A 23935-nucleotide genomic window follows, 5' to 3' on the forward strand; every position below is an offset into this window, starting at 1 on the left:
GAGGGGGGGCGGTGATAACTTCCTCAATGGCTCAAGGGGGCGTTTCTTTCAAAAAGGTTAAGAACCACTGTTTTAACCCGCAGCGCCACCACGTCCCAATTTTACTTTATATCAAACAGTAAATGCCCGATATTCTGGTTGGATTCTGAAACAGAAGAGATACCAGAAATCACATTGCAAATATATCTTGCAGAAGATCAGTTCATGCTTTATAAATTATACCAAAGCCTATGAAGGTGTTAGTCAGGGAATAGTATAGGTTGTTCTAAAAGAAATGGATGTGCCTCAACCCTTAATTGCCCTGATGCATAGCTAATTTAAATTTGGGTAAAGGAAATCACATGGAATTAGCCATGTGCTAAGGAATTCAACCAACACCCCATTAATTATAAGCAATTTGTTGCTCAAATCTGCATGATTTCCCTTAAGCAAGCATAAATCAGCAATAAGATTCTGGTCTGTGTAAACTGAATGGAAACCTTCCCAATCTTATAGCACTTAGATTCTACTTTTTTCCCTTGGATGAAGGCTAATATTTGTTAATGGATTCAGTCATCTGGTAGAGCAACTTGTACAGTTGTACCTCTACTAACGAACATCTCCACTTGCGAACATTTCAAGTTACGAACGGCTCTATTCGCAAAATGTTGCTTCGACTTGTGAACGGAGCCTCGACTTTGGAACGCAAAAAACCTTTTCCTGCTCTTTTTTTTAACCTAAGTTCATCTTAGGTCAAAAGAAGAAGAAAAATATTTTAAAAATTATCCCCCTAGTGGTAGAGTACAGATTAACCAGCTTTGCATTAGTTCCTATGGGAACTAATGCCTCTACTTACGAACAGCACCTTGACATACGAACAAAAAACAGCCTGAACGGATTAAATGGTTTTCAATGCATTCCTATAGGAAATCTTTCCTCAACTTACGAAGTTTTCAATGAACAAATGCCATTCCAATATGGATTAAGTATGTAAATTGAGGTACCACTGTACATATCATTCATTGTTGTCATGTGCCATCAAGTTGGAACTGACATATAGAGACCCTAGGATTTTCTTGGTAAGTGAGATACGTACGGAGTGTTTTTATCCATTCCACTTCCCCAGTGAGCTATTATTAATAGGTAAGGTATGGTAAGTTTTATTATGCGTTCATAGACCTGATTATACACAGGTAAATACATAGAATAAATACATAGTATAGTATAAAAATCTTGCTATAGTGTTTTGCGAATTCTCATAGCTGAAAATAAAAACTTAGCCACTAAATGTATTATTAGTTGATTATCTCCGGACAGCAGAAACTTCAGATAGCATGTTACTCGTGGTTAAATCGAGATATATGTTTGTTCCTATATAAACTACATTCTAAAATGATGTGTGACAGGGTCTCAATAATTTCTATCCCACAAGGAGAGAACCTTTCACTGTATGGGATATTATTAAAACACCCTTTAAAAAGGGCTGAGGGAAAGCAATTAAATCTAGCCCTTGAAAAGAAGAAGCAATATCTTGGTAGTGTAATTTGGTATAGTTAGCTGGCTTGGGGAAGTTAAAATTTAGGCCAAAACACAGCGGTGAATAAGTCCTATTTGCACAAGCTAGAGCGTACTGAAGGTATATATCTTTACTACGTTGAATAAGTATTGGCTTTTTCTAACATGCTAACAGACGCTGGCTTATGAAGAAAGCCAGAGAGTTCCACAAAAACATCTACTTCTGCTTCATTGACTACGCAAGAGCCTTTGTGTTGACCACAACAAACTACAGTGGGACCTCGACTTACAAATGTCCCTACCTACAAACATTTCAACTTACGAACTGCTCAGTTCTCAAAAATCTGCATCGACTTGCGAACGGAGCCTCGACCTACAAACGAAAAAAAGGCAGGGGAAAAGGGCGGGAAATTCAAATTTCCCCTGCCCTTTTTTTTGTTCCATTCAAGCCGTTGGTGGCAAAGAGGCTGCTCTTTTGCCCCAACGGTTAGGAAAAAGGACCCCCAGGAGGTCTCCGATGCCGGTCGGGAAGCCCTGGGAGACCTCCTGGGAGCCCAATCGCGGCGGCGGAAAAGGGCGGGAAATTTTAAATTGCTCCCCCGCTGCCGCGATTGGACCCCCAGGAGGTCTCCAATGGCGGTGGGGAAGCCCTGGGAGACCCTCGCCACTGCAATTGGAGGCAGCAGTCACCCAGCACCGGGAAGCTTGAGCTGAAACCCGACGAGCTCAAGTATCCCGGCACTGGGCAACCGCTGTTTCCGCCGCAGCCGGGGGTGACCGGCTGAAGCACCCCGGCCAGGCTCAAGCCTCATGCCGGTGATGGTCACAGCAGTGGGGGACCCCCCAGGAGGCTTCGGACGGGTACTTGCTGTTTTCTGCTTTTTAAAAACCATTCTGAGTGGCTTTTGCACAGTGGGTTTGGCCTGGGGGGTTATGTTTCTGTGCTGTGTTGTTTTGTTTTTCGGTGATTTTTTTGCAGTCCCAACGTGGGACTTGCTCCAATGTTTATTTTTGGATTTGTATGGTTTTGGTTTTTGTGTTTTTGCAGTCCCAGCGTGGGACTTGCAGTGTTTTATTTTAATTTTTAGAGGGTATTTTTTTCTTCCCTTGGAATGCATTTATTGGTTTTCACTGCATTCCTATGAGAAATGGTGGCTCGACCTACAAACTTTTTGACTTGTGAACACCGTTCCAATACGGATTAAGTTCGTAAGGCGGGGTACCAATGTATGGCAAGTTCTTAAAGAAATGGGAGTGCCTGACCACCTTATCTATCTCCTGAGAAATTTATACAGTATGTAGGACAGGAAGCAACAGTTAGAACTGGATAAGAAACAACTGAATGGTTACAAATTGGGAAAGGAGTACAACACGGCTGTACATTGTCTCCCTGCTTATTTAACTGATATGCAGAATACATCATGTGAAAGGCTGGAATGGATGAATCCCAAGCCCATTAAGATTGTTGGAAGAAATATCAACAACCTCCGATATGCAGATGATACCACTCTGATGGCAGAAAGTGAGGAGGAATTAAAGAACCTCTTAATGAGGGTGAAAGAGGAGAGTGGAAAAAACGCTCTGAAGCTCAACATAAAAAAACTAAGATCATGGCCACTGGTCCCATCACCTCCTGGCAAATAGGGGAAGATATGGAGGCAGTGACAGATTTTACTTTCTTGGGCTCCATGAACACTGCAGATGGTGACAACAGCCACGAAATTAAAAGACACCTGCTACTTGGGAGGAAAGTGATGACAAACCTAGACAGCATCTTAAAAAGCAGAGACATCACCTTGCCAACAAAAGTCCGAATAATCAACGCTATGGTTTTTCCAGTAGTCAAAGCTATGGTTTTTCCAGTAGCAATGTATGGAAGTGAAAGCTGGACCATAAAGAAGGCTGACTGCTGAAGAATTTATGCTTTTAAATTGTGGTGCTGGAGGAGACTCTTGAGAGTCCCCTGGACTGCAAAGAGAACTAACCTATCCATTTTGAAAGAAATCAACCCTGAGTGGTCACTGGAAGGACAAATCCTGAAGCTGAGGCTCCAATATTGTGGGCATCTCATGAGAAGAGAAGACTCCCTGGAAAAGACCCTGTATTGGGAAAGTATGAAGGCAAAAGGAGAAGGAGATGACAGAGGATGAGATGGGTGGACACCGTCACTGAAGCTACCAACATGAATTTGACAAAACTCCGGGAGGCAGTGGAAGACAGGACGGCCTGAGTGCTCTTGCCCCTGGAGTCACAAAGAGTCGGACACGACTTAATGACTAAACAACAACAAAGTATTGGCTTAATGCTACCTTGAGGCTGTCTCAGTAAGAAGTCCCTAGAAAAGCCTAAGAGATTTAGTTTTTCTATGAATCCCTTATGCCATGAACTGGCAAAGACATATTTCTGCAAATAGTATAGGTAGCCACTGGTTATTGGGGCATAGACCACCTTTACCTAATAACGAAATGCATGTAGCCACGCTTGGCATTCTACTGAGGGCATTCCAGCTTCAAGCTGCAAACCGGCTGAAGAGGTGCATCGAGACATGGCAAATAAGGATCACAACATATTTGATAATGCACTTTCAATCGAGGGGTTGAAACACGTAATCCAAACAGCAATACCATACAATAGCTGTGTGAGGGTTCATGTGTTAGTGGGTCAGTCACATTCAATAAAGGCTGAGACGGTTTGAACATTTTAACAGAGTCACTATTTATTGGAACATTATCTTCAACAGGAACTGTTTGTAACGGAACCTTTAACTTCTCTTGCCCCTCAAACCCTGGGAGCAAGAGTGTCCATGCTTTGCCCAAAAAGGGGTTGGTTTCTCCTACAGTCCAAGGTCCAGTTAAATCTGTCACTGGCCTTTCACTTTTAGGGATCTCATTGCCCGGCAGAATCAAGGGAAGGGTTTCTTCGTCGCCGCTCCATCCCCATAAGGGCGACTCCTCTCCGGTGCCTTCAAACCAGGGTCCTTCAAACCAAATGCCATGCCTTTTTCTTTTCTATCTCCCTAAGCACGGCCTCTTTCTCCTCCCTCAACTTGCGCCTCCACTCCTTTGCCTCAGTTTCACCCCAATAAGAGGGTCGGGGTTTCAAACCATTCCTCCTTCGCCTCTCCGCCTCTTCATGGGGCACTTTTACTTGTTCCCATTTGCCCGTCCATGGATCCTCTAACCAGATCCATTCCCAGCCTCCTGGGATCTCCTCCCATTTTTCTCTTATATCCCCCACGGCAGCCTCAATCTCCTCCCTTTTCCCGCCAAAACCTTTCCCTCCTGTTGAGCCAGGGTTAACTCCTTCAGCACCTGGGATAAGTCCTGGGTATCTACCCCTATCCCTTTGGTCCCTGGTTCTTCTAGTACTGATCCTAATTCCGCAGTGTCAACCTGCTTATCCACGCGACGGGGTGGAGAAGGAGGGGGTGAGGTTTGAGTATTTCGGGTCCACGACGGGAGCGACGGCACTCCTACATAGGCCTCCTGTACAGGGGCCTCACAAGCTGTGCAAAGATTTTATGCTTGACTGCATAAATCAGCTCCCCATCCTGGACATAGTGAATTTGTCTATGCCAGACATTCCCCAACCCCCGGTCCGTGGCCCGGTGATGGTCCGTGGGCTGAGCTGGACCAGGCCGCGGAGAAAGACCTCACCCGCATGCACTCCCCCCGCACAGCCAGTTTGCACCTGTGCGCACGAGTGCACTCCCCCACCCCTTCATGCATGTGCACAATTGCCCCCTGAATGCTGCGCCGCCTTTTGCGCATGAGCATCCCCCACTCCTTTGCACACAAGCGCACGCATGTGCATGAGCACAGGGGGTGCTCTGCTTTCCCCAGCTGGTCCGCAGGGCTAGAAAGGTTGGGGACCACTGGTCTAAATGGTTTACTTGTGTTATTGGCCACCTGTACTGCTGATTGTCTGTGGTAGAACCAAGACAGGGAGCGTGAAAAATTAATTCCCAGGTATTTGAAATTTTTAACCTGTTCTATCCACTGACCCACTATGACACAGTCTTTGATTTTACTATAGAGAAGTTCATTATTTTGGTTTTCTCAAAATTGATTGTTAGTATTTCTGCAATAGCTCATAAAGGCACGTATGATTCGTTTAAAGCCAAATTCTGAGAGTTACATGATAAGCACATAGTCTGCATATAGTAGCAGGTGTACATTGATTTTAGGCAATTTCGGGGGGTGATATTCTGGTGCTAAACAACTTTTAGATAGGTCATTGAGATACAAGTTGAGTAGTGTGGGTGCCAATATGCAACTTTGGCAAACTCCTCTCTCCATCGAATGGGGTTTGCCAAATTCCCTCCACTCCACATCTTACCTTCATTGTGGACTGTTGATAGAGGCTTCTAATAAGGTATAGAAGCCTTTTATCAATCAAGGAAAAATCAAGTTTTTTCCATAGTTCTTCTCTGAGAATTGAATCAAAGGCAGACTTTAAGTCTATAAAATCTGTAAACAGGCCGTTTCCGTGAGGGCCCACTTCTCTGCAAGATAGTTTAAAACTATACAGTGGTCAAAGGTGGAGCAATTCTTTCTGAAGCCAGCCTGTTCATGTCCTAAAATGTTCTCCAACTCCATCCATGAGCTCAGTTTAAGTGTCTGGCATAAAGCTTCCCCACTATAGAGAGAAGGCTTATTGGTCTATGATTTGAGGGTTCATTCTTGTCCCCTCTTTCAATCTTCTGGATGCGTTACTAGTACAGACTTATGCCATGTGGAATTATAGACTAGCAAAAGATTTGAAGACCAACTACAGTGGATTATGCTTGGCTTGGATGGCTTCTCTAGACTCATGAAGAGAGTATGGCTTAATAAGAAGCTGACGGCATATACCAAGATCCAGGTCTATAGAGCCTGTGTCCTGAGTACACTCCTATACTGCAGTGAGTCCTGGACCCTTTGTACACGGCAGGAGAGGAAGTTGAACATATTCCATATGCATTGTCTCTGACACATTTTTGGTATCACCTGGCAGGAAAATTTCCAAATAAAGTAGTCCTAGAACAAGCTAGAATTTTTAGCATGTATACATTACTGAAGGGAGCAGATTTCTTCTGTATTGGACCTAAAGCCTGTTTGATACCATCATACATTCTTTTGATGTTACCTGTGTCTGCTGCTATCTGTATCCGAGAGCAGAGCTGAAGCCAATAATCGTTGGAACATCTCCGGGCAGCCTTTTGGATTTGGCTACGAGCAGCTCAAAGAGCTTGCAAATTATACTCACTAAGACAGGCTTTGTATGCTACTAGAGCTCTCCTCTTATCCTCGATGGCAGGCATCAACTCCTCCGAATGGGCTTCGAAATAGTTGGCCATCTTTAAGGTCTTCTTGCCAAATGTGGACGAGGCGGTATTATACACAGCATTCTTTAAATGTTCCCATTGTTCAGGTGTATTTGCATCAGCCAGGACTGGAAGGATTTCCTCAAGTGCTTGGGCAAATTCCTCCACTTTTCTTTGATAGCGAGTCTTGTTGATGTCAATATGTGGTCTTCCTTTTTCGTGTGATACAATCTCTTTGTTCACAGTTTTACTCTACTACGCACCAGGGAATGATCAGTATCGCAATCAGAACTCTGGTAACTGTGTGTGATCATAATACTAGGAAGGCTAGTGAGGATCAAGTCGAGCTGATGCCAATGCTTGGATCTTGGATGTCTGCAGGAAACTCTGTGTTGAAGCTTTGTATTAAAGAATGTGTTGCTGACACAAAGACCATAATAACAGTAAAACTCCAGCAAGCGTTGGCAATTTTCGTTCATCTTCCCAATGCCAAAACGGCCTAGACAAGTGGGCCAAGAATTGTGATCAGCACCAACTCTATCATTAAAGTCTCTGAGAATGAACAGTGGCTCTCTCTCAGAGACTTTTTTGATAGTAGCTGCCAGATCGCCGTAGAATTTGTCTTTCACTTCTGTTGTGGACGACAGTGTTGGTGCATATGCACTAATGAGGGTGACCAGTCCTGCTAATGAGTGGAGCTGCAGAGACAGGATTCTTTCACTCCCCACAGCAGGTGGAACAATGGATCTCAGCAGAGTATTTCTAACTGCAAAGCCAACACCATATTCCCTGGTCTCATTCAGTGGTTTTCCCTGCCAGACAAATGAGAAGTTTTTTCTTTTCTTTTACAGATCCCAAGCCTGGCAATCTTGTTTCTTGCAGGGCAACAATGTCTATCTGCAGTCTACTCAGTTCCATGACAATGACAGCTGTCTTGCGCACATTGTCTATTTCTTGCAGGTTTTCAGAAAAGGCAGGGGTCATTGTCCGAACATTCCAGGTGCCCAACTTTAGGGCAGAAGTTTTTTTACGATTGTTGCATGGTGCAGGGTTATCGATCTGCTTGTCGGCTTTCACCCTAAACCCCACGCACTCCGTGAGGTTAACAGACTGTGGCGATGTAGCACCTTACTGGATGGGGACTGCCCAGCTTAAGGCGGGTGGTAGCTACCTAGTGAGGTGCAACCAGCTCCCTTGAAGTCTGCTACAGCCGTGATCACTCAGGACCGAGCACAGCAGATGGACCGCTGGGTACAGCACTACTCTGAGCTATATTCCAGAGAGAATGTAGTAACCAAAGAAGCATTAAATAACATTGAGCGTCTGCCTGTCTTGGAATAGTTGGACAGCGAACCAACTTTAGCAGAAATAAAAGCACCCTTGGATTACCTCGCCTCTGGCAAGGCACCTGGAAAGGATAACATCCCTGTTGAAGTGCTGAAGTGCTGTAAAGAGATCATCACCACCAAACTGTATGAAGTCTTTCGTCTTTGCTGGAGGGAAGATGGAGTGTACCACAGGACATGAAGGATGCAAACATCGTCACCTTGTACAAGAACAAAGGAGACAGGAGCGACTGCAATAACTACAGTGGCATCTCTCTTCTTAGCATTGTAGGGAAGCTGCTTGCCCGTATTGTACTGAAAAGACTTCAGATGCTTGCAGACAGAGTCTATCCAGAATCACAATGTGGATTTCGAGCTAATAGATCCACCACTGACATGGTATTCTCCCTCAGACAGTTGCAGGAGAAATGTAGGGAACAACAACAGCCACTCTTTGTGGCCTTCATAGATCTCACAAAGGCCTTTGATTTGGTTAGCAGGGATGGCCTTTTTAAAATACTTCTCAAGATTGGATGTCCACCTCAATATCATCAGGTCCTTTCATGAGGGAATGAAGGGCACTGTAGTTTTTGATGGCTCAACATCAGATCCCTTTGACATCCGAAATGGAGTGAAACAGGGCTGTGTCCTCGCACCAACCCTTTTAGGGACCTTTTTTGCTGTCATACTGAAGCACACCTTTGGAACTGCAACAGAAGGTGTCTATCTCCGGACTAGATCAGATGGAAAACTCTTTCATCTCTCTAGATTGAGAGCAAAGACCAACGTCCAACTGAAATGCATGTGGGACTTTCTCTTCGCCGATGATGTAGCCATTGTTGCCTACTCTGCTGAAGACCTCCAACAACCCATGAATCATTTTAGCATGGCCTACCAAGACTTTGGTCTAACAATGGCTGATGGTCAGATTCCAAAATATCTCCTATATGGAGAAGTAGTGCAGGGAAAGCACCCCACAGGGAGACCACAGCTGTGACACAAGAATATCTGCAAGTGGGATCTGCAGGCCCTAGGAATGGACCTGAAAGGATGAGAAACCTTGACATCTGAGTGTTCAGCCTGGAAGCAGACAATGCAACATGGCCTCTCCCAACTTGAAGAGGCACTTGTTCAGCAGGCTGAGGCAAAGAAGCAGTCCCGAAACCAGTAAAATCAGGGAGCAGAACATGGGACAGATTGTATTTGTTTTCAGTGTGGAGGGGATTGTCACTCTCGTATTGGCCTTCTCAGCCACACTAAACGCTGTTCCAAGTCCGCCATACAGAGCATGTTATCATAGTCTCTCGAGACTGAAGGATGCCTAGACTGGATGGCTGTACGCCTTTCTCTTCATATTGCTAATGGCAATTATTTGTTTGATAACTGTGAAGAATTTACTTTCATTTCAGGGAGGGGAAGTAGTGTGGTAGATTCTGTGTTAATTTCCCTGTAGCCAGCTCGGTTAAGGGATTTACAGCTGGGCAAAGATAGAAAGTGATCACCTACCGTTCTTATTAAGAGATGAAGAGACCCAGTTGATAGACCCAGGGGCTGATCCTCTGGACTTCGATGACAGCAATCCGTTTACCACGGGACCCTAGAATTATTTAGACTATAACCCATTTACCAAAGAAGTTTGGTTGCCCTCGTGGGACCTGTTGGCAGCAAGAGACAATGTTAAGACTAACCGTGAAAATAAGGATTGTTGTTTGAGTTACCAGTAAAACGCAGTTGTGATTTTCCAACTCGAGAGCCTCTTACGCCTGTGTCTAAAATAGAGGAGACCCCTGGTGAACCCTCACAGACTTTTATTCCAAGAACATCTGGGGACCCAAGGTTGGGAACCACTGCTCTAGTGGCGGGAGGAGATGGGTGTACAATGCAGATCATTCCTCCTGAAGTCTTGAGGGAAATGACTTGCATTTTGATATCAGTTCCCCCCTCCCTCATATTCCAATATCAGGGATCTCCTACCAACTCCTACCAGCTTCTGAAGAAGCTGCTTGGATGAATAGTGAAAGTCCAGTTGCTATGATGCAACTTCCAGATAACCACACCTGGATGACTGATAATCTTCACAGAAACATAGAGGGGTCTGATCTGACTTCTTCAAGAATAGAATTCCACAATGAAGGTGCTGTTACAGAAAATACTGTACTTCCAGTTGAAGTTCAAGATTGTGACATCAGATTTGCAAGATCTACTTGTTTTCACTGTACAACTCCCAAGAGTCACCAAACAGAGACTGATCCAAATGACATAAATGTAGAAAAATTTGAGTCCTCAAATATGTTTTGAGCACCAGAACTTAACAAAGTTCACAATCCTTCCACACAAAATCCACAAATTCTTACACAGTACATACTTCCTTTCTTTCAGCAAAATAATTTAGGACAGAAAGGTTAAGAGTTAATTTGCTGCTACTATTTTAAACAATTGGGAGCCAGAGATTCTTACTAATCAGCAAATTACCTCAAAATCTAGTAGATTCAGATTTACCTTTTTAGCATCCTTGTTGTAGATCACCAACTACAGTACCATGACTGATCTACAATCACCAGGATTCTTTGTGGGGAATTATGACAGTTTAACTTGTTCAAAACCAAATTTGGTAAGTAGGTAAGCATGTGCTTGCTTGTTGCCTTTTATTCTTGTATCACATAAACATTAAATTGGCTTTAGACTTAGTCATTCATATTAAGAGTAGACCTATTAAAATTATTACTAAAAATTACACAAAAATAAACTACTGTACTTGGAAAACACTTCTAAGTTTTCTAAACTGTAATTGTAACTAATTCATCTCCTAGGCCTTGCAACTGCAACTGGCACTTTACTATTTTGTAAAACAATAACAACTAAACAGCCCTTTCCAAGCCCTGCTAAAGTTGTGTTGATTTCAGTGGGGACCTATCCTAAATATGACTAGCCTGGATCCAATCATTGATTCTATTTACAGTACAGTCTCAGAAACCATCCTGGTTGTAAACAGTGTTTTGCTATTTTTAACCATTAATGGCAGGCCATACCATCTGCTTTTGTTCCCATAAATGACTGCTGATTTAAGAACCACCCTTCCTTAATCTTGGGGTTTGTAATGGAAAATGTTTTCTTTCTACTTCTTCATGTGTATTATAACTTTAAACCAGTGGTTCTTAACCTCTTCTTTACCACGGACCTCCTTTAAATATCTTTTGTTTAATATTTAAAAGCCTAGAGTACATTGAATATGTATTTAAAGTTTTTCATGAAGGGTCTTGCTGACATATTCCTTGCTATAATGGCGACCCTTTTAAAGATGACTGGAAGATTTTGCTTTGAAGAGGATGCACCATCATCAACATAATCAGTTCTTTTACATTTCAAATTCAGTCAGCTATCCATTCTGAGGCTCAGCCAAAATGTATTGTTACGAAATTCACTGTGATAATATTGGTCACTTTATCCGACAATAATGAAAAAGTTTACTTAGCAGAAATTGAAGAAGAAACGTGACCACGAAGTCCTTCTGAACACACACTCTCATTTGTGCTAACTCTGACTCTCTTTTCTCTCAGCTTCTGTCTGCGCAGTAGCAAGAAATGTCGCATGCTGTTTCTCATCCACTCAGCATCATTCACTTGCATGTTCTCACTGTGTATACAAATATCAAACAGTTAGGTAAAGGTAAAGGTTCCCCTTGACATTTAGTCCAGTTGTGTCCGACTCTAGGGCGCAATGCTCATCCCTGTCTCCAAGCCGTAGAGCCAGTGTTTGTCCATAGGCACTTTCCGTGGTCACGTGGCTAGCACGACTAGACACAGAACACTGTTACCTTCCTACCGTGGTGGTACCTATTTATCTACTCGCATTTACATGCTTTCAAACTGCTATGTTGTCAGGAGCTGGGACAAGCGATGGGAGCTCTCTCCGTCGTGTGGATTCGATCTTACGACTGCTGGCCTTCTGACCTTACAGCACAGAAGCTTCTACGGTTTAACCTGCAGCACCACCACGTCCCATCAAACAGTTATTCGCTATCAAATATTTATTTTCATAACCATTTTTTAAAACGGAGACAGTAGGTTAGAAAAGCCAACTTTTACACAAACAAGCAGGGGAAATTAAGATTTTATTCTATGTTTCCTTTTCTTTCTTGTCCCCCCCCCCCATTGTTTCTTTCTATTTTAACTGCAGAAGATAATAACATTTTTTCAAGCCTTTGTGGAACTCCTGTCCTGGAGCCTGTTGTGTGCACTATTTGAGAATGAGGTTGGTGGCAGAATGGAGATTATTAGAGTCCTAATGAAATATGGAACCTTCAGGGCATGATATTATTGCTATTGTATATGCCATTAAGTATCTTCTGACCCTGTGAATTGGTGATTTCTGAAAGTTCTTATCACTCACAACCCTGCTCAAGTCTTGCAAACTGAAAGATGGGTTTCCTTTGTTCAGTGAATCCATATGTTTGCTATTCCCTTTCCCCCTGCTTTCAACTTTACTCAGAATTTTTATCTTTTCCAGTGAGTCTTGTTATCTAATTATACACCAAAACTAGCTTAGCATTATCACTTTGTGACTGGGTACAGTTTCCCCTTCTCTCTTCTCCGCTGGTTATTACACAGAAGACTCACGGACGCCATCCGTTAACATCAAAGGTTCCATTCTTTTTAGCAGATTACTATTGACAACATTAGTAACTGATTTGTCCTCTTGTTTCATAAGCTTTATTTCCATAACAAATCCCTCTCAACATGCAGAGGTGTAGAACTAAACTCCTTGTACTGCCCATTTACGAGATAGGTCTGTTTCTTCTGTCACAACATTGCTTAACCTTACTGACAAGGGTGAAAAATCTATCCCACCTAAGGCTCCCAAGCCTTCTTGCCTGGTGTTGGTTGGAAAGCACTATCCCCACGGAATCTCCCAGGGTTTCTGGTACATGCTCTATTTTCATGCCACTGGGACTCCCTCTTTTGCCAGTCTCTGAATTTCTTTCTCTGTTCCTTCTCCTCAGTTACACCCCAATAAGGCGGCTTACAATATGTCTGTCTTTTCCACACACTCTCAGCATAGTCCCTAGGAACCTTGAACTCTGTCCGTTCTCCCCTCCAGGGATCGTCTTCTACTACTTCAACCCAATCCTTTTCCTCCTCATCTTTCACTTCAGTCACCCAACAGCGCGTATCCTCCTCTCTCTCTTCTAACAACTCCCCCTCCTTCTTCCCCATTTATATCTTTTCCCTTTCCCGCCAAAATACTGCCCCCCTGTCAAATCCCCGTTTCCCAGTCTTTTCTGTTTGTTTTCTATTACACACAGTTTTCTCATGGTCTCTTCCACCACTGAAATCTGTCTCATCACATCTTGACTCAAGAAGGTCAATGAAACACTCTGAGGAGTCCCTGCCAGGGTACCCTCAGCCTTTTGCTTGTAGAGAGAATTTGTAGAGAGACCGACTTGTCTCTCTGGAGGTCAATGGTTTCTGTAAAGTGTTCCACCAATACCTTTCAAATGAATCATTTTTTCCCTCTCAACTTTCTTCCCTGTTTCTAGCTTACCAGTCTGTGCCCATATCCTAGCACAACAGATATCCTCACATCTATTTACAGCAGGGGTGGGCAATTAATTTCTATGGGGGAGCCACATGAAAAATCTGAACTGTGTTCGGGGGCCGAACCAACTTTACTTAAAAATAAAATGAAACAGGGATGTTAGGATTTTTTTAAAAAAAAACAACTTGTTACTCTTCACAAATATTAAAAGGTTTTTTTGCGGTATGTTAAAAATAAGCAACTGATCAACTTTAGACAAAAAGCTATAAATGGTTTTGATGTTTAAAACTGTCCGCGGGCTGGACAGGAGCAGCTCGTGGACTGTATGTGGCCCTCAGGCTGCACTTTGCCGAGGTCTGATTTATAGCATAAGGACAACAGTGTATATACTGTATTGCCAAAAGGGAAATCATAATATGGATTATAGGGCATGTGACTATATTTTGAAGTCCTTGTGTTGTCCAGGGAATCTGCTTCATATTGTGTAGACTCAGGCCTCATACAGTAATAAGTAACTCTGGTGATGTGAAACAGGGAGAAAGAGAAAAAGATGCAGGAACCACAGAACACTTCTAACACTTTCAGACACAGATATCCAGCACGAAGCTGCACTCCTCTTCACATGCTGTCGGGCTGAATTAGTCTGCCCAGCCAAATTTAATTAGTTTGGATGGCAACTAGGATTACTGCAAAAATCCATAGAAACTGTTCTGATTCGCAGCTATTGTCTGATACTGGTAAAGGACTAGGTGAAGAAAAATAAAAATAAAATAATATAATTTAAAGCTTAGACCAAATTAGGCAGAAGTTTTCCTGACCAGTTAAAGTCAGAAATTCAACATGTGTTAGAGCTGGGTTCCCACTCCTCTGAAAGACATATGCTTGTGGTTTATTTATTTAGTTAAAATATTTTTACCTTACCCATCTAAAAAAGGAGCCAAGGCAGCTTACAATATTAAAAATGCAATATTAAAAGCTAAATCAGTAAACTATACAAATAATAAAGGAGAATTAATATTATTATATTACAAATTTTACGTATAAGCATTATATAAAAAAAGATTTAGAAACAATAAAATATAAATCACCCCATTTATTGTCTCCCAGTCAGTCAATCGCTAAGGGAAAGCCTGTCTGAAGAGAAAGGTCTTTGCCTGTTTGTGGAAGGATAGCAAAGATGTTGGGAAGACTGGCCTCCTGTGGAAGGGAATTCCGGAATCTGGGCATAGCCACAGAGAAGCTCCTCTCTTGTGTCCTTATAAAATGCACCTGTGAGTGTGGTAGGATTGAGAGAACGGCTTCATCTTACGGTATTAACACCTGGGTAGGCACATAAAGGGAGATACAGTTTTTGAGATAGCTTGGACCCAAACTGTTTAATGGTTTATAGGTTAAAGCCAGTACTTGGAATTGTGTCTGGAAATGGATCAGCAGTAAGTAGAGCAGCTGTAACAGGGGGTTATGTGATCTCTCTGACCAGCCCCAGTTAACAATCTGGCTACAGTGTTTTAGACCTACTGAAGCTTCCATGCACTTTCCAAAGGCAGGCCCATGCAGAGTGCATTACAGTAATCTAGCTGGGATATAACTAAGGCATATAACACCTGTCTAGAATGAGATCAGCTGGTACATACAGTAGTTTTAACTGCAAAGGCACTCCTAACCATCACTGAAACTGGGAAATCTAGGCTCAGAAATGAATCCAGGAGCACACCTTTTTGGATTTAATCCTGAATTCTACACTGAATCTGGATGCCTGACATTTTACAAGTTTGGTGAAGACAAGAGTACATACTATGCCCATTGCAGGAGAACAGAATTAGGGCTTTATGTGGGTCTGCCTTTGAAAAGTGTTTAGAAACTTAATATGTTTCAAAATGCTGAAACCAGACTATTGACTAAGATCAGTTACAGCAAAGGTAAAGGTAAAGGTTCCCCTTGACAATTGTCCAGTCGTGTCCAACTCTAGGGAGCGGTGCTCATCCCCATTTCCAAGCCATGGAGCCAGCGTTTGTCCATAGATAGTTTCCATGGTCACATGACCAGCGTGACTAGACACAGAACGCCATTACCTTCCCACCGATGTGGTACCTATTTAGCTACTTGCATTTTTACATGCTTTCGAACTGCTAGGTTGGCAGGAACTGGGACAAGTGACGGAAGCTCACTCCGTCGTGTGGATTCTAATTGCTGATCTTGCAACCTTGCAGCCCAGAGGCTTTTTGTGGCAGCACCACCATGTCCCTTACAGCAAACAATTTAATTGATTTTATTTCTCCCAATAACATACAAACTCCTAGTTCAATTTACAGTTATGTGTAGTTTTCTGTTAACTATCCTGTAAAGACCATTTGATACAATCAGCAGGTATGCCTTATGTTGTTTCAAGTTATGTATGTTGCCAGATATGCAGATAAGTGTATAATAATGGTGCTGAACAAACTCCTCTCCTCAAAGGCATCAACAATGTGGAGTATCAAACCCATATAAAGGTAGCAGTAGTATATATGACTACCTTTTCTTTTTGCTGTACCAACCTAACATAGCTGGTGGACTACAATTAACTTTAAAAAGTCAAAACAAACAAACAAAACAAAGAAACAAACAACCAAGATCAGTTTAAAACAAAAAAGCTATCTACTCACAAAGCAGGGAAATTCAAACCACAGATCAAACCCCTCCATCCTCAGTCAAAGCATAGGCGCACTGATACAAACTTCTAGTATCTTTACTTCCACCTCAACTAAACACTGCAGCATAATGTATAGCATATCATTAGTGGTGCAAAAGAACTTAAATTAACCCCAAGAACATAAGCTTTGATGATGTAAATGTTTACAAACAGCACTTGTCCACAGTTGTGTGTTTAGTCGTTTAGTTGTGTCCGACTCTTCACGACCCCATGGACCAGAGCACACCAGTTAAGTAAACCTTATTTGTTCAGTCCAATTAATCCATATTTGGGGAAAGAAATCTTATTGTGTTTAATGGGGACTGGATTAGGACATGACCTCAGATCCTCACTTGGTTATGAAACTCACTTGGTGACCTTGGTCCAGCCACACCCTCTCAGCTTGACCTATCTTACAGGGTTATCCTGAGAATAAAGTGGGAAGAACAAAATATGTGTTTCCATGGGCTTATTAAAGAAAAGGTGGGATATAAATGTGTCATTGTCACTGTTGTAACATAACTCTTGTATCTATGAGAGTGATTTAATAGAAGAAGAGAGCAGTTTTTGCTATTCTTATATTTCAAGCTCCATGTTAGGACTATTTTCCCCTCAGCACAGAGCATGGACAGAGTTCTGACTCCTGTCCTTTGAAGATGCCGGCCAGAGAGATTGGTGAAACGTTAGGAACAACAACCTTCATGTGTTCAGGTTCCTTGTCAGAGTCTGACAGTTCCTTCGTTTTGGCGGGAAACAACGAGAGAGAGGGTTCTTTAACAATAAACTCTTTATTAATAGAACACTTAGGTCTCTCAACAACCACCTTTATGGGATCAGCATGTCCAACACCAATAGGAAAATCTATTCATAACAACAGTACAGTCTCTTCATAACTTCCTTTCTTCAATGGGGAGTATGTCCGAATCGTTTCTGGTCTCTTGGCTTTCTCAAACAGCCACCCCTCACAGCACATATTGTCCTGCAACAAGGATGATGAGATCAGTCTCCCTTGGGTGGCTTCTAGTTTGGTTGGAGAGGTCCTGGCCAGATTACTTTCCTCCAGGGACCCTGTCCTTGAGAGTATATACCAGCACCGTCCATTCTTCGGGTCCTAATCCTTCTATTGGCAATTTTGCTTCACTCCCTTTTATATCTGATTCTTTGTTCTCACAACTTCCATCTCTTCTTGCTCCCTTCTGAGGTATCTTAAACACTTTTAGTCCTCCTTCTTCCTCCTGCCATTTGTCTTCTAAAACTACCACCTTTCTTGTTTCCCTTGATTTCTCCCCTTCCTTCGTTGTCAAGAAAACATCTACCCCCTTTCTGCCTGCCTGTGAGACACAAGGCAAGAGCGTAGAAGCTCTCGCCGGAGTGTCGTCCTCCCTCAAAAAGGAACAAGAGGCACAGACAGACCACCCGTCGAGACTATACAGCGGGGAGTTGATAACCAGTGGAAACTGTCAAAGATGACAGTGGCCACTCAGACTGGGAGTGACTCGGCGGGAAGAGGAGAAAGAGGGAGGTCCGTTGTAGAGGCAGGAATGGGAGATATAAAAGGGGAGGTGGACGTAATACCAGGGGGTTGGGAAATGATATGGATAAAAGACCCATGGACTGGAAAAGGAGAGAAGGTGCGGGTCCCTAGGTACGAAAATGATTACAGACGGAGAAGGGGGCTGCCGCAATGCCCTTCCTACTGGGGCGAGTCGGAAGCTAGAGAGTGGCGCAGGAGGCTTAGGGAAGAAAAGGAGGCAGCAGAAAGGGAGGAAAAGGAACATCAGTTATGGCATCTGGAGGAAGCCCAGAGGAGGGGATACCTGATGGACCGTAGGCCCTGCTACAATGAGAGGATGACCCTTATGAGTCGGAGGGATGAAATGAAGAGATCACCCTGTTATTAAATCCTGAAACAGAAGCTGCTGAGATGGAAAGCAGTAACCTGTGTGTGAAGGGAACCGTAGAATGACTTAAATTGTAACCCCTTTAATAAAGACATTTGGATGCCCTCGCGGGACCCGTTGGCGATGAGAGACAATGCAGAGGTTGAGCTTGAACATACGGACTTGCTGTTACATGTTCCAATAAAACATAGTTATGATTTACCAAAGCGAGTGTCCCCAGTGTCTCTATTGAAACCAGAGGAGGTAAAATTTGAACCCTCACACCATCTTTCCTAACTCCTCCCCCTTTTCCCCACCTCCAGCTCTTTCGCCCTTTCTATAACTTTCACTACCTCTCTCTCTCTCTCCTCTCTATCTTTTTCCTCTTTTATAATATGAGGGGATGGCTCACCCTCTCTTCTTGTCTTTTATCCGCCCGTTCACACTTCAGAACACGGCCAAAGAGCCCGAAAAACCCACAACAACTATTTCCCCCTCGTTCATATAAGCCATGGAGTGTGCAAGGGTACAGGAACATGCTTGAACAAATACATTGTCATAACATAAAGAAAAGGCTAGGTGCTGCTGATTATAGCTTTCACCTATCTACTGCACAGAATAGGATGTAGGGCAGATCCTTTAGTTGTGTGGAGATCAAGAGTAGGCTGAAAGAATAAGCAGTAGTCAACGGTTGGATCACATAATCTCTGATTCTGGATGCATAGTAGGTCTTTGTGGGAAAGAAGAGGGAGTGGTGCTGAGTGTTTTGCTACTTCTCATCTTCTGGCTCCCCTTCCCGATTGAGACTGCAATGATGGTGAGTGGACATACTGTTTCTCCTCTGAGAGTTTCTGTTGAACTGTCTCTGTGTGTTGGCAGCTTGTTCTTTGCCAGGGCTATGATCCTGTAGAGCAAAAATGCTAATTAGTGCTTGGCCAGGAATGACAGTGGTTGGAGTGTCACACACACAAGCATATTTCCATGGGGTTATTCATTCTTTGTGAAAGTTGAAGTTGATATTCAGTGACTTCTGGAGGTAAACTTGTTAGAAAAATATTTACTTTACCATAAATATGAGGTGACAGATTTTTTTTTAATTTTTACAAACTGCAAAATGGTTGCGTGAGTAAGAATGCAGAACTTAACCACTTGCAATGTTTTGATACAGAATGCTTTCCAAAATTTTGCTGTGGTGTTATGATATTTAAGCAGAGATGCACCAACAGTGTGTCTCCTCATATTAATTTGTTTTTCCCCACCAATCCTTCAATTCCTAGCATTTTAATAACAGAAAACGTAGATTTTAGGAATGCAGCTTAGACTTCAAAGAGAGGGAAACAGATCTCCAGGAACCTGGACAAAAGGAGAAGAACAATTTAAGTTTGTAAGCTTCTCTGTCAAAATGCATAATAATCAGAAATCAATTACATTATTGTAACTTATTATTACAGGCATTAATAATCAATGGTGTTACCCCCGAGTCAACTTTTGTGAGTTGCATAGATACAAGTCTCAGCTTTACTAAATATAAATTAATTATAATTATGTGCTGTCAAGCTTATTCAGACCCATGGCAACTCTTGCCAAGATTTCCTTGGTATATAGTACACAATTTGTTTACCAGCCCCTCCTTTTGGGAGCATGGGACTTTGTAGCTTATCCAAGACTACACAGGCTGGCTCTTCTCTTGGGCAATGCTGTGGGGAATCAAACTTCTGACTGGGTGCTACAACTCACTGAGTTTTCCAGTCAGCTCAAATAATACCAAGCAGCAGTTAAATAGCCCAGTTTCTGGAAAAGAAAGATCATGGGTCCGTAAGAAGCCAAAGGGTGCTAAAAATATCTATGCTGAAAATAAGTTTTTTGAACTATGCACAAGACATGCAAAATCCACATACTAAAAGGAATGGAAATGATGAACATTCAGATATTTGCATTAAGTAAAGTTAGTTGTACTTAAAATCAGCCAAGTACATATAAATACTGGGCACACAATGGGTTCATTCAGATGGAGCATTTGTTCTTTCCTTTTTTTATGTACCATTTGGTGCAGTTTGGGCCCAGATGTTTCAGAGGTTTCTATGCACATTCATTCATTAAAACACGATTTATCTTCTATGAAATCAGCATCTTTCCAAGGAATAAATAAAAAGTTAATTTAAAAAGTTTATGGAACTAATTAAACATTCTGTATACAGTACTGGATTTTGGGGTGTTTATATGTATATGTGGTATGCTTAAAAATAGATTAACACTAACACTGGAGACTTCCAATCTAAGCCCTTTTCATCAGAGGTTCACTGCACTCTTAATCTCTTTTGGAAATTAGATGTCTTTCATGCCGACCTTAAAAAAAACTTTAGGAACACATTTCAAATACTATTTTATGCTGGATTTATTAATTATTTGTCACTCTGTTACTGTCAATATCCGTCTGAGTTTCATATCATCAGAATAGGTGGAAAAATATTGACAGCATCAGCACATGGTCAAGTATATGTAGGGGAACAAATATTCTATCTGAATAAGCCTGTGTTTTGTCTGTACAGTAATGTATCTAAATGCCTGAGTTATAATCTCAGAAGACTCATAATACAATTACTTTTTATTACTGATCATTATGGTAATAATCGGAGAGATGTATAATATTCCCATCACCATTATAAAGTTGCAATCATAGTAATAAAAGAAGTAAGTGCAGCAATTACAAATATCATCCCATACCCTGAATGGGTGATGCTTATTAAACCAAATGCAAATCCCAGAGACATCAACACTGTACATGCCCCAAAGATGAAGAAAGCAAAGAAGACCTCAATTAAGAAAGAAAAGTTGTTATAAAACATATCAGAAATTAATACTTAAAAGTTCTTAGTGGAGGATTGTAATGCTAAGATAGAAGCCTATGGAGATTTTGTAGGAAAATATAGTACAGATTAGGAACATGAAAGTAAGATGGAGAACAAATTAAACAGTTTGGTGAGAATAAATATGTGGTCACCAGCACTGCATTCAAAATGCCACAAAGGAGGTTGTATACAGTCATGTGAAAAATAAAGTACAACCTATTTTAATTCTATGGTTTTACGTACAGTATCAGGATATAATAAAAATCATATGGTCTTTAGTAGGTCTGAAAATTAGGTAACTACAACCTCAGCTGAACAATGACACATGACATATTTCACCATATCATGATTTATTTTACAAAAATAAAGCCATATGTTAAAAACTATGTATACCCTTAATGCTTCCACAGGAATGTAGAGGCTAAGTAGCAGCCAGGTGCTGCTAACCAAAAGCCCTTGAGTGATCATCAGCAAGTGTGACCACCTCTATAAAAGCTGATGTTTTAGCAGTTTGCTGGTCTGGAGCATTCAGTGTGTTAACACATCAGCAATCATAGTAAGAAGCAGTTGTTGCTGCTTATCCATCTGGGAAGGGTTATAAGGCCATTTCCAAACAATTTAAAGTCCACCATTCTGCAGTGAGGAAGATTATTCAGAAGTAGAAAAGATTTAAAACGTTTGCCAATCTTCCCAGGAGTGGACATCCAAGCAAATTAATCCCAAGGTCAGGCCATGCAATGTTAATAGAAATTAAAACAACAACAAAGAGTTACATCTACAGGCCCCAATTAGCATGTTCAATCTTAAAGTTCATGACAGTATGTGATCTTGTGTAATTCCCTTCTCTCCCTCATCTACGTCACACTTGATGGAGGAGTCTGGAACACCGTGTGTTTTTAACAAATCCTTTACTTTGTGACAACTTGTTTACTCCAACTTTTATAACACATTCTGTCTCTTGCTTCAGGGGCAGTACACTTTTTTCTTTTCATTAAACCCTAATAAAATCCCCTTCTAATTGCATAGGGGTAGAATTGAAGACTTTTGTGGAATGCCTGATTCATCAGGTACACCTGCAGCTAACCTTAATGGAGAGGGTGGAAGAACCACCTCATCTGTGGTTCCCATACAGTACTTTCTTGCCTGGATTTGGTCTCAGCCTGGCCTGAATGGACTTGTTGTTGAAAAACTCTGCTTATGTGTACATAAACAGTGAACTCTAAATAAGCGTAGGTGTCACCTTCTGGAGACAAAGAGAGAGACCTGACAGAAAGACAGTGCTTTGTCTTCTTATCTCAGGATGCAAAAACTTCTGACGGGCAAACTTAATTAGCAAAATACTTTGTATTTAACATTTAATTGAAAGAGCTTAATTTCATCATAACAGCATGTACATAATACATAATGACTTGGTTACTCACGAACCCACTGCCAGCATGGCTCCCCATAAGCAAGGTGGAGTAGCAAAATGTTCTGCCTGAGTTACTTTTATACAGACTGCAGCCACTGCAATCGCAAACACCTGCCCGTGGCAACTAGAGTAGTCCACCACGACTAGATAGGCGGGATATAAATTAAATAAATAAATAAATAATAAATAACTGCAGCCTCAAACCTTACCAGTAAATCAACTGCTGGTGTTTGGCTGACCTACATACAGTTTGTTTCTATCTACTCAGGCTTTCCTGTGTGAATATGTTCAAGACTTTTAATTTATTTCTCAGTGACCTGATCTGTACAAATATTTTAACACTTGTCCCACGGGGTTTCCCATGATGGTCTGGACATGGCTTGTTCTCCCGTCTCTGAGCCTTCCTCTGCTGCTCTTCTCTGAACTTTCTCCTCTGTTCTTTCTCTTCCATCTCACCCCAGTAAGGTGGCTTTCTATAGCTTTTTCTCCTCCATTCTTTCTCAGCATATTCCCTAGGGACTTTAAACTCTGTCCACTCCCCTGTCCAGGGGTCTTCTTGTACTATTTAAACCCAGTCCCTTTTACTTTCATCTTCTTCCTCCTGCACCCAATAAATGTCTCCCACTGGCCCTTTCCCCCTTCTCCTTTCCTTTTGTCTCCTCTCCCTTTTCCGCCAAAATGGCACCGTCTGGTGGCTTCTTCTTCTTTTTGTCCTCCTGCCCCTGCTCTTCCAAATGCAGTCCCTTTAGGGCCTCCTCCAGGGTGGATATCTGTCCCTTAGTATCTTCGGCCGAGGAGGCAGACAGTACACTCTGAGGAGTTCCCCTTGAGGAACTCCCAGCCTCACACAGTATGGTGTGTTTGGAAGGGTTTCCAAGGTTCTTCTCTCTAAAAAGAACATGGCAACATGGCTTTGTTGCATGTGGACAAAGCACAAAAGTTCTGGAACAATGTCCTTTGGACAAATGAGGCCAAAGCGGAGATGTTTGGCCATAATGCACAGCACATTTGGCGAAAATTAAACACAGCATATCAGCACACACACCTCATACCAAATGTCAATCACAGTGGTAGAGGGATGATGATTTGAGTTTGTTTTGCAGCCACAGGACCTGAGAACCTTGCAGTCATTGAGTCAACTGTTAACTCCTCTGTATACCAAAGTACTGTATTCTAGAGTCATATGTGCAGCCATCTGTCTGACAGCTAAAGTTTGACTGAAATTTGCTCATGCAGCAGGACAATGATCCAAAGAATCAAGGTGTTGTAATGGCCGAGTCAAAGTCCGTATCTCAACCCTATTGAAATGCTATGGCAGGACCTTGGGAAAGCTGTGCATAAACAAATGCCCCAAAACTTCAATAAACTGAAGCAATGTTTTATAGAAGAGTGGCCCAAAATTCTTCCACAACAATGTGAGAGACTGATAAAGTCATACAGAAAACAATTACTTCAAGTTATTGCT

At 42.1% G+C, this 23935-nt stretch overlaps 1 long non-coding RNA gene across 2 annotated transcripts; it reads right to left on the reverse strand.

Annotated features, from left to right (window-relative positions):
* Positions 1-68: 68 nt before the first annotated feature.
* On the reverse strand, positions 69-22562 carry LOC110083534 (uncharacterized). 2 transcript variants are annotated; one of them, XR_013543392.1, is made up of 3 exons: positions 22481-22562; positions 9631-19563; positions 69-145 (listed from the first exon to the last, which is right to left on the reverse strand). It is a non-coding gene; the product is annotated as an uncharacterized LOC110083534 (long non-coding RNA). The 2 variants fall into 2 exon arrangements; XR_013543391.1 differs by having other exon boundaries at positions 22485-22561.
* Positions 22563-23935: the final 1373 nt, after the last annotated feature.

Source organism: Pogona vitticeps, chromosome 3 (genome assembly GCF_051106095.1).
Source record: "Pogona vitticeps strain Pit_001003342236 chromosome 3, PviZW2.1, whole genome shotgun sequence".
Taxonomy (NCBI): domain Eukaryota; kingdom Metazoa; phylum Chordata; class Lepidosauria; order Squamata; family Agamidae; genus Pogona; species Pogona vitticeps.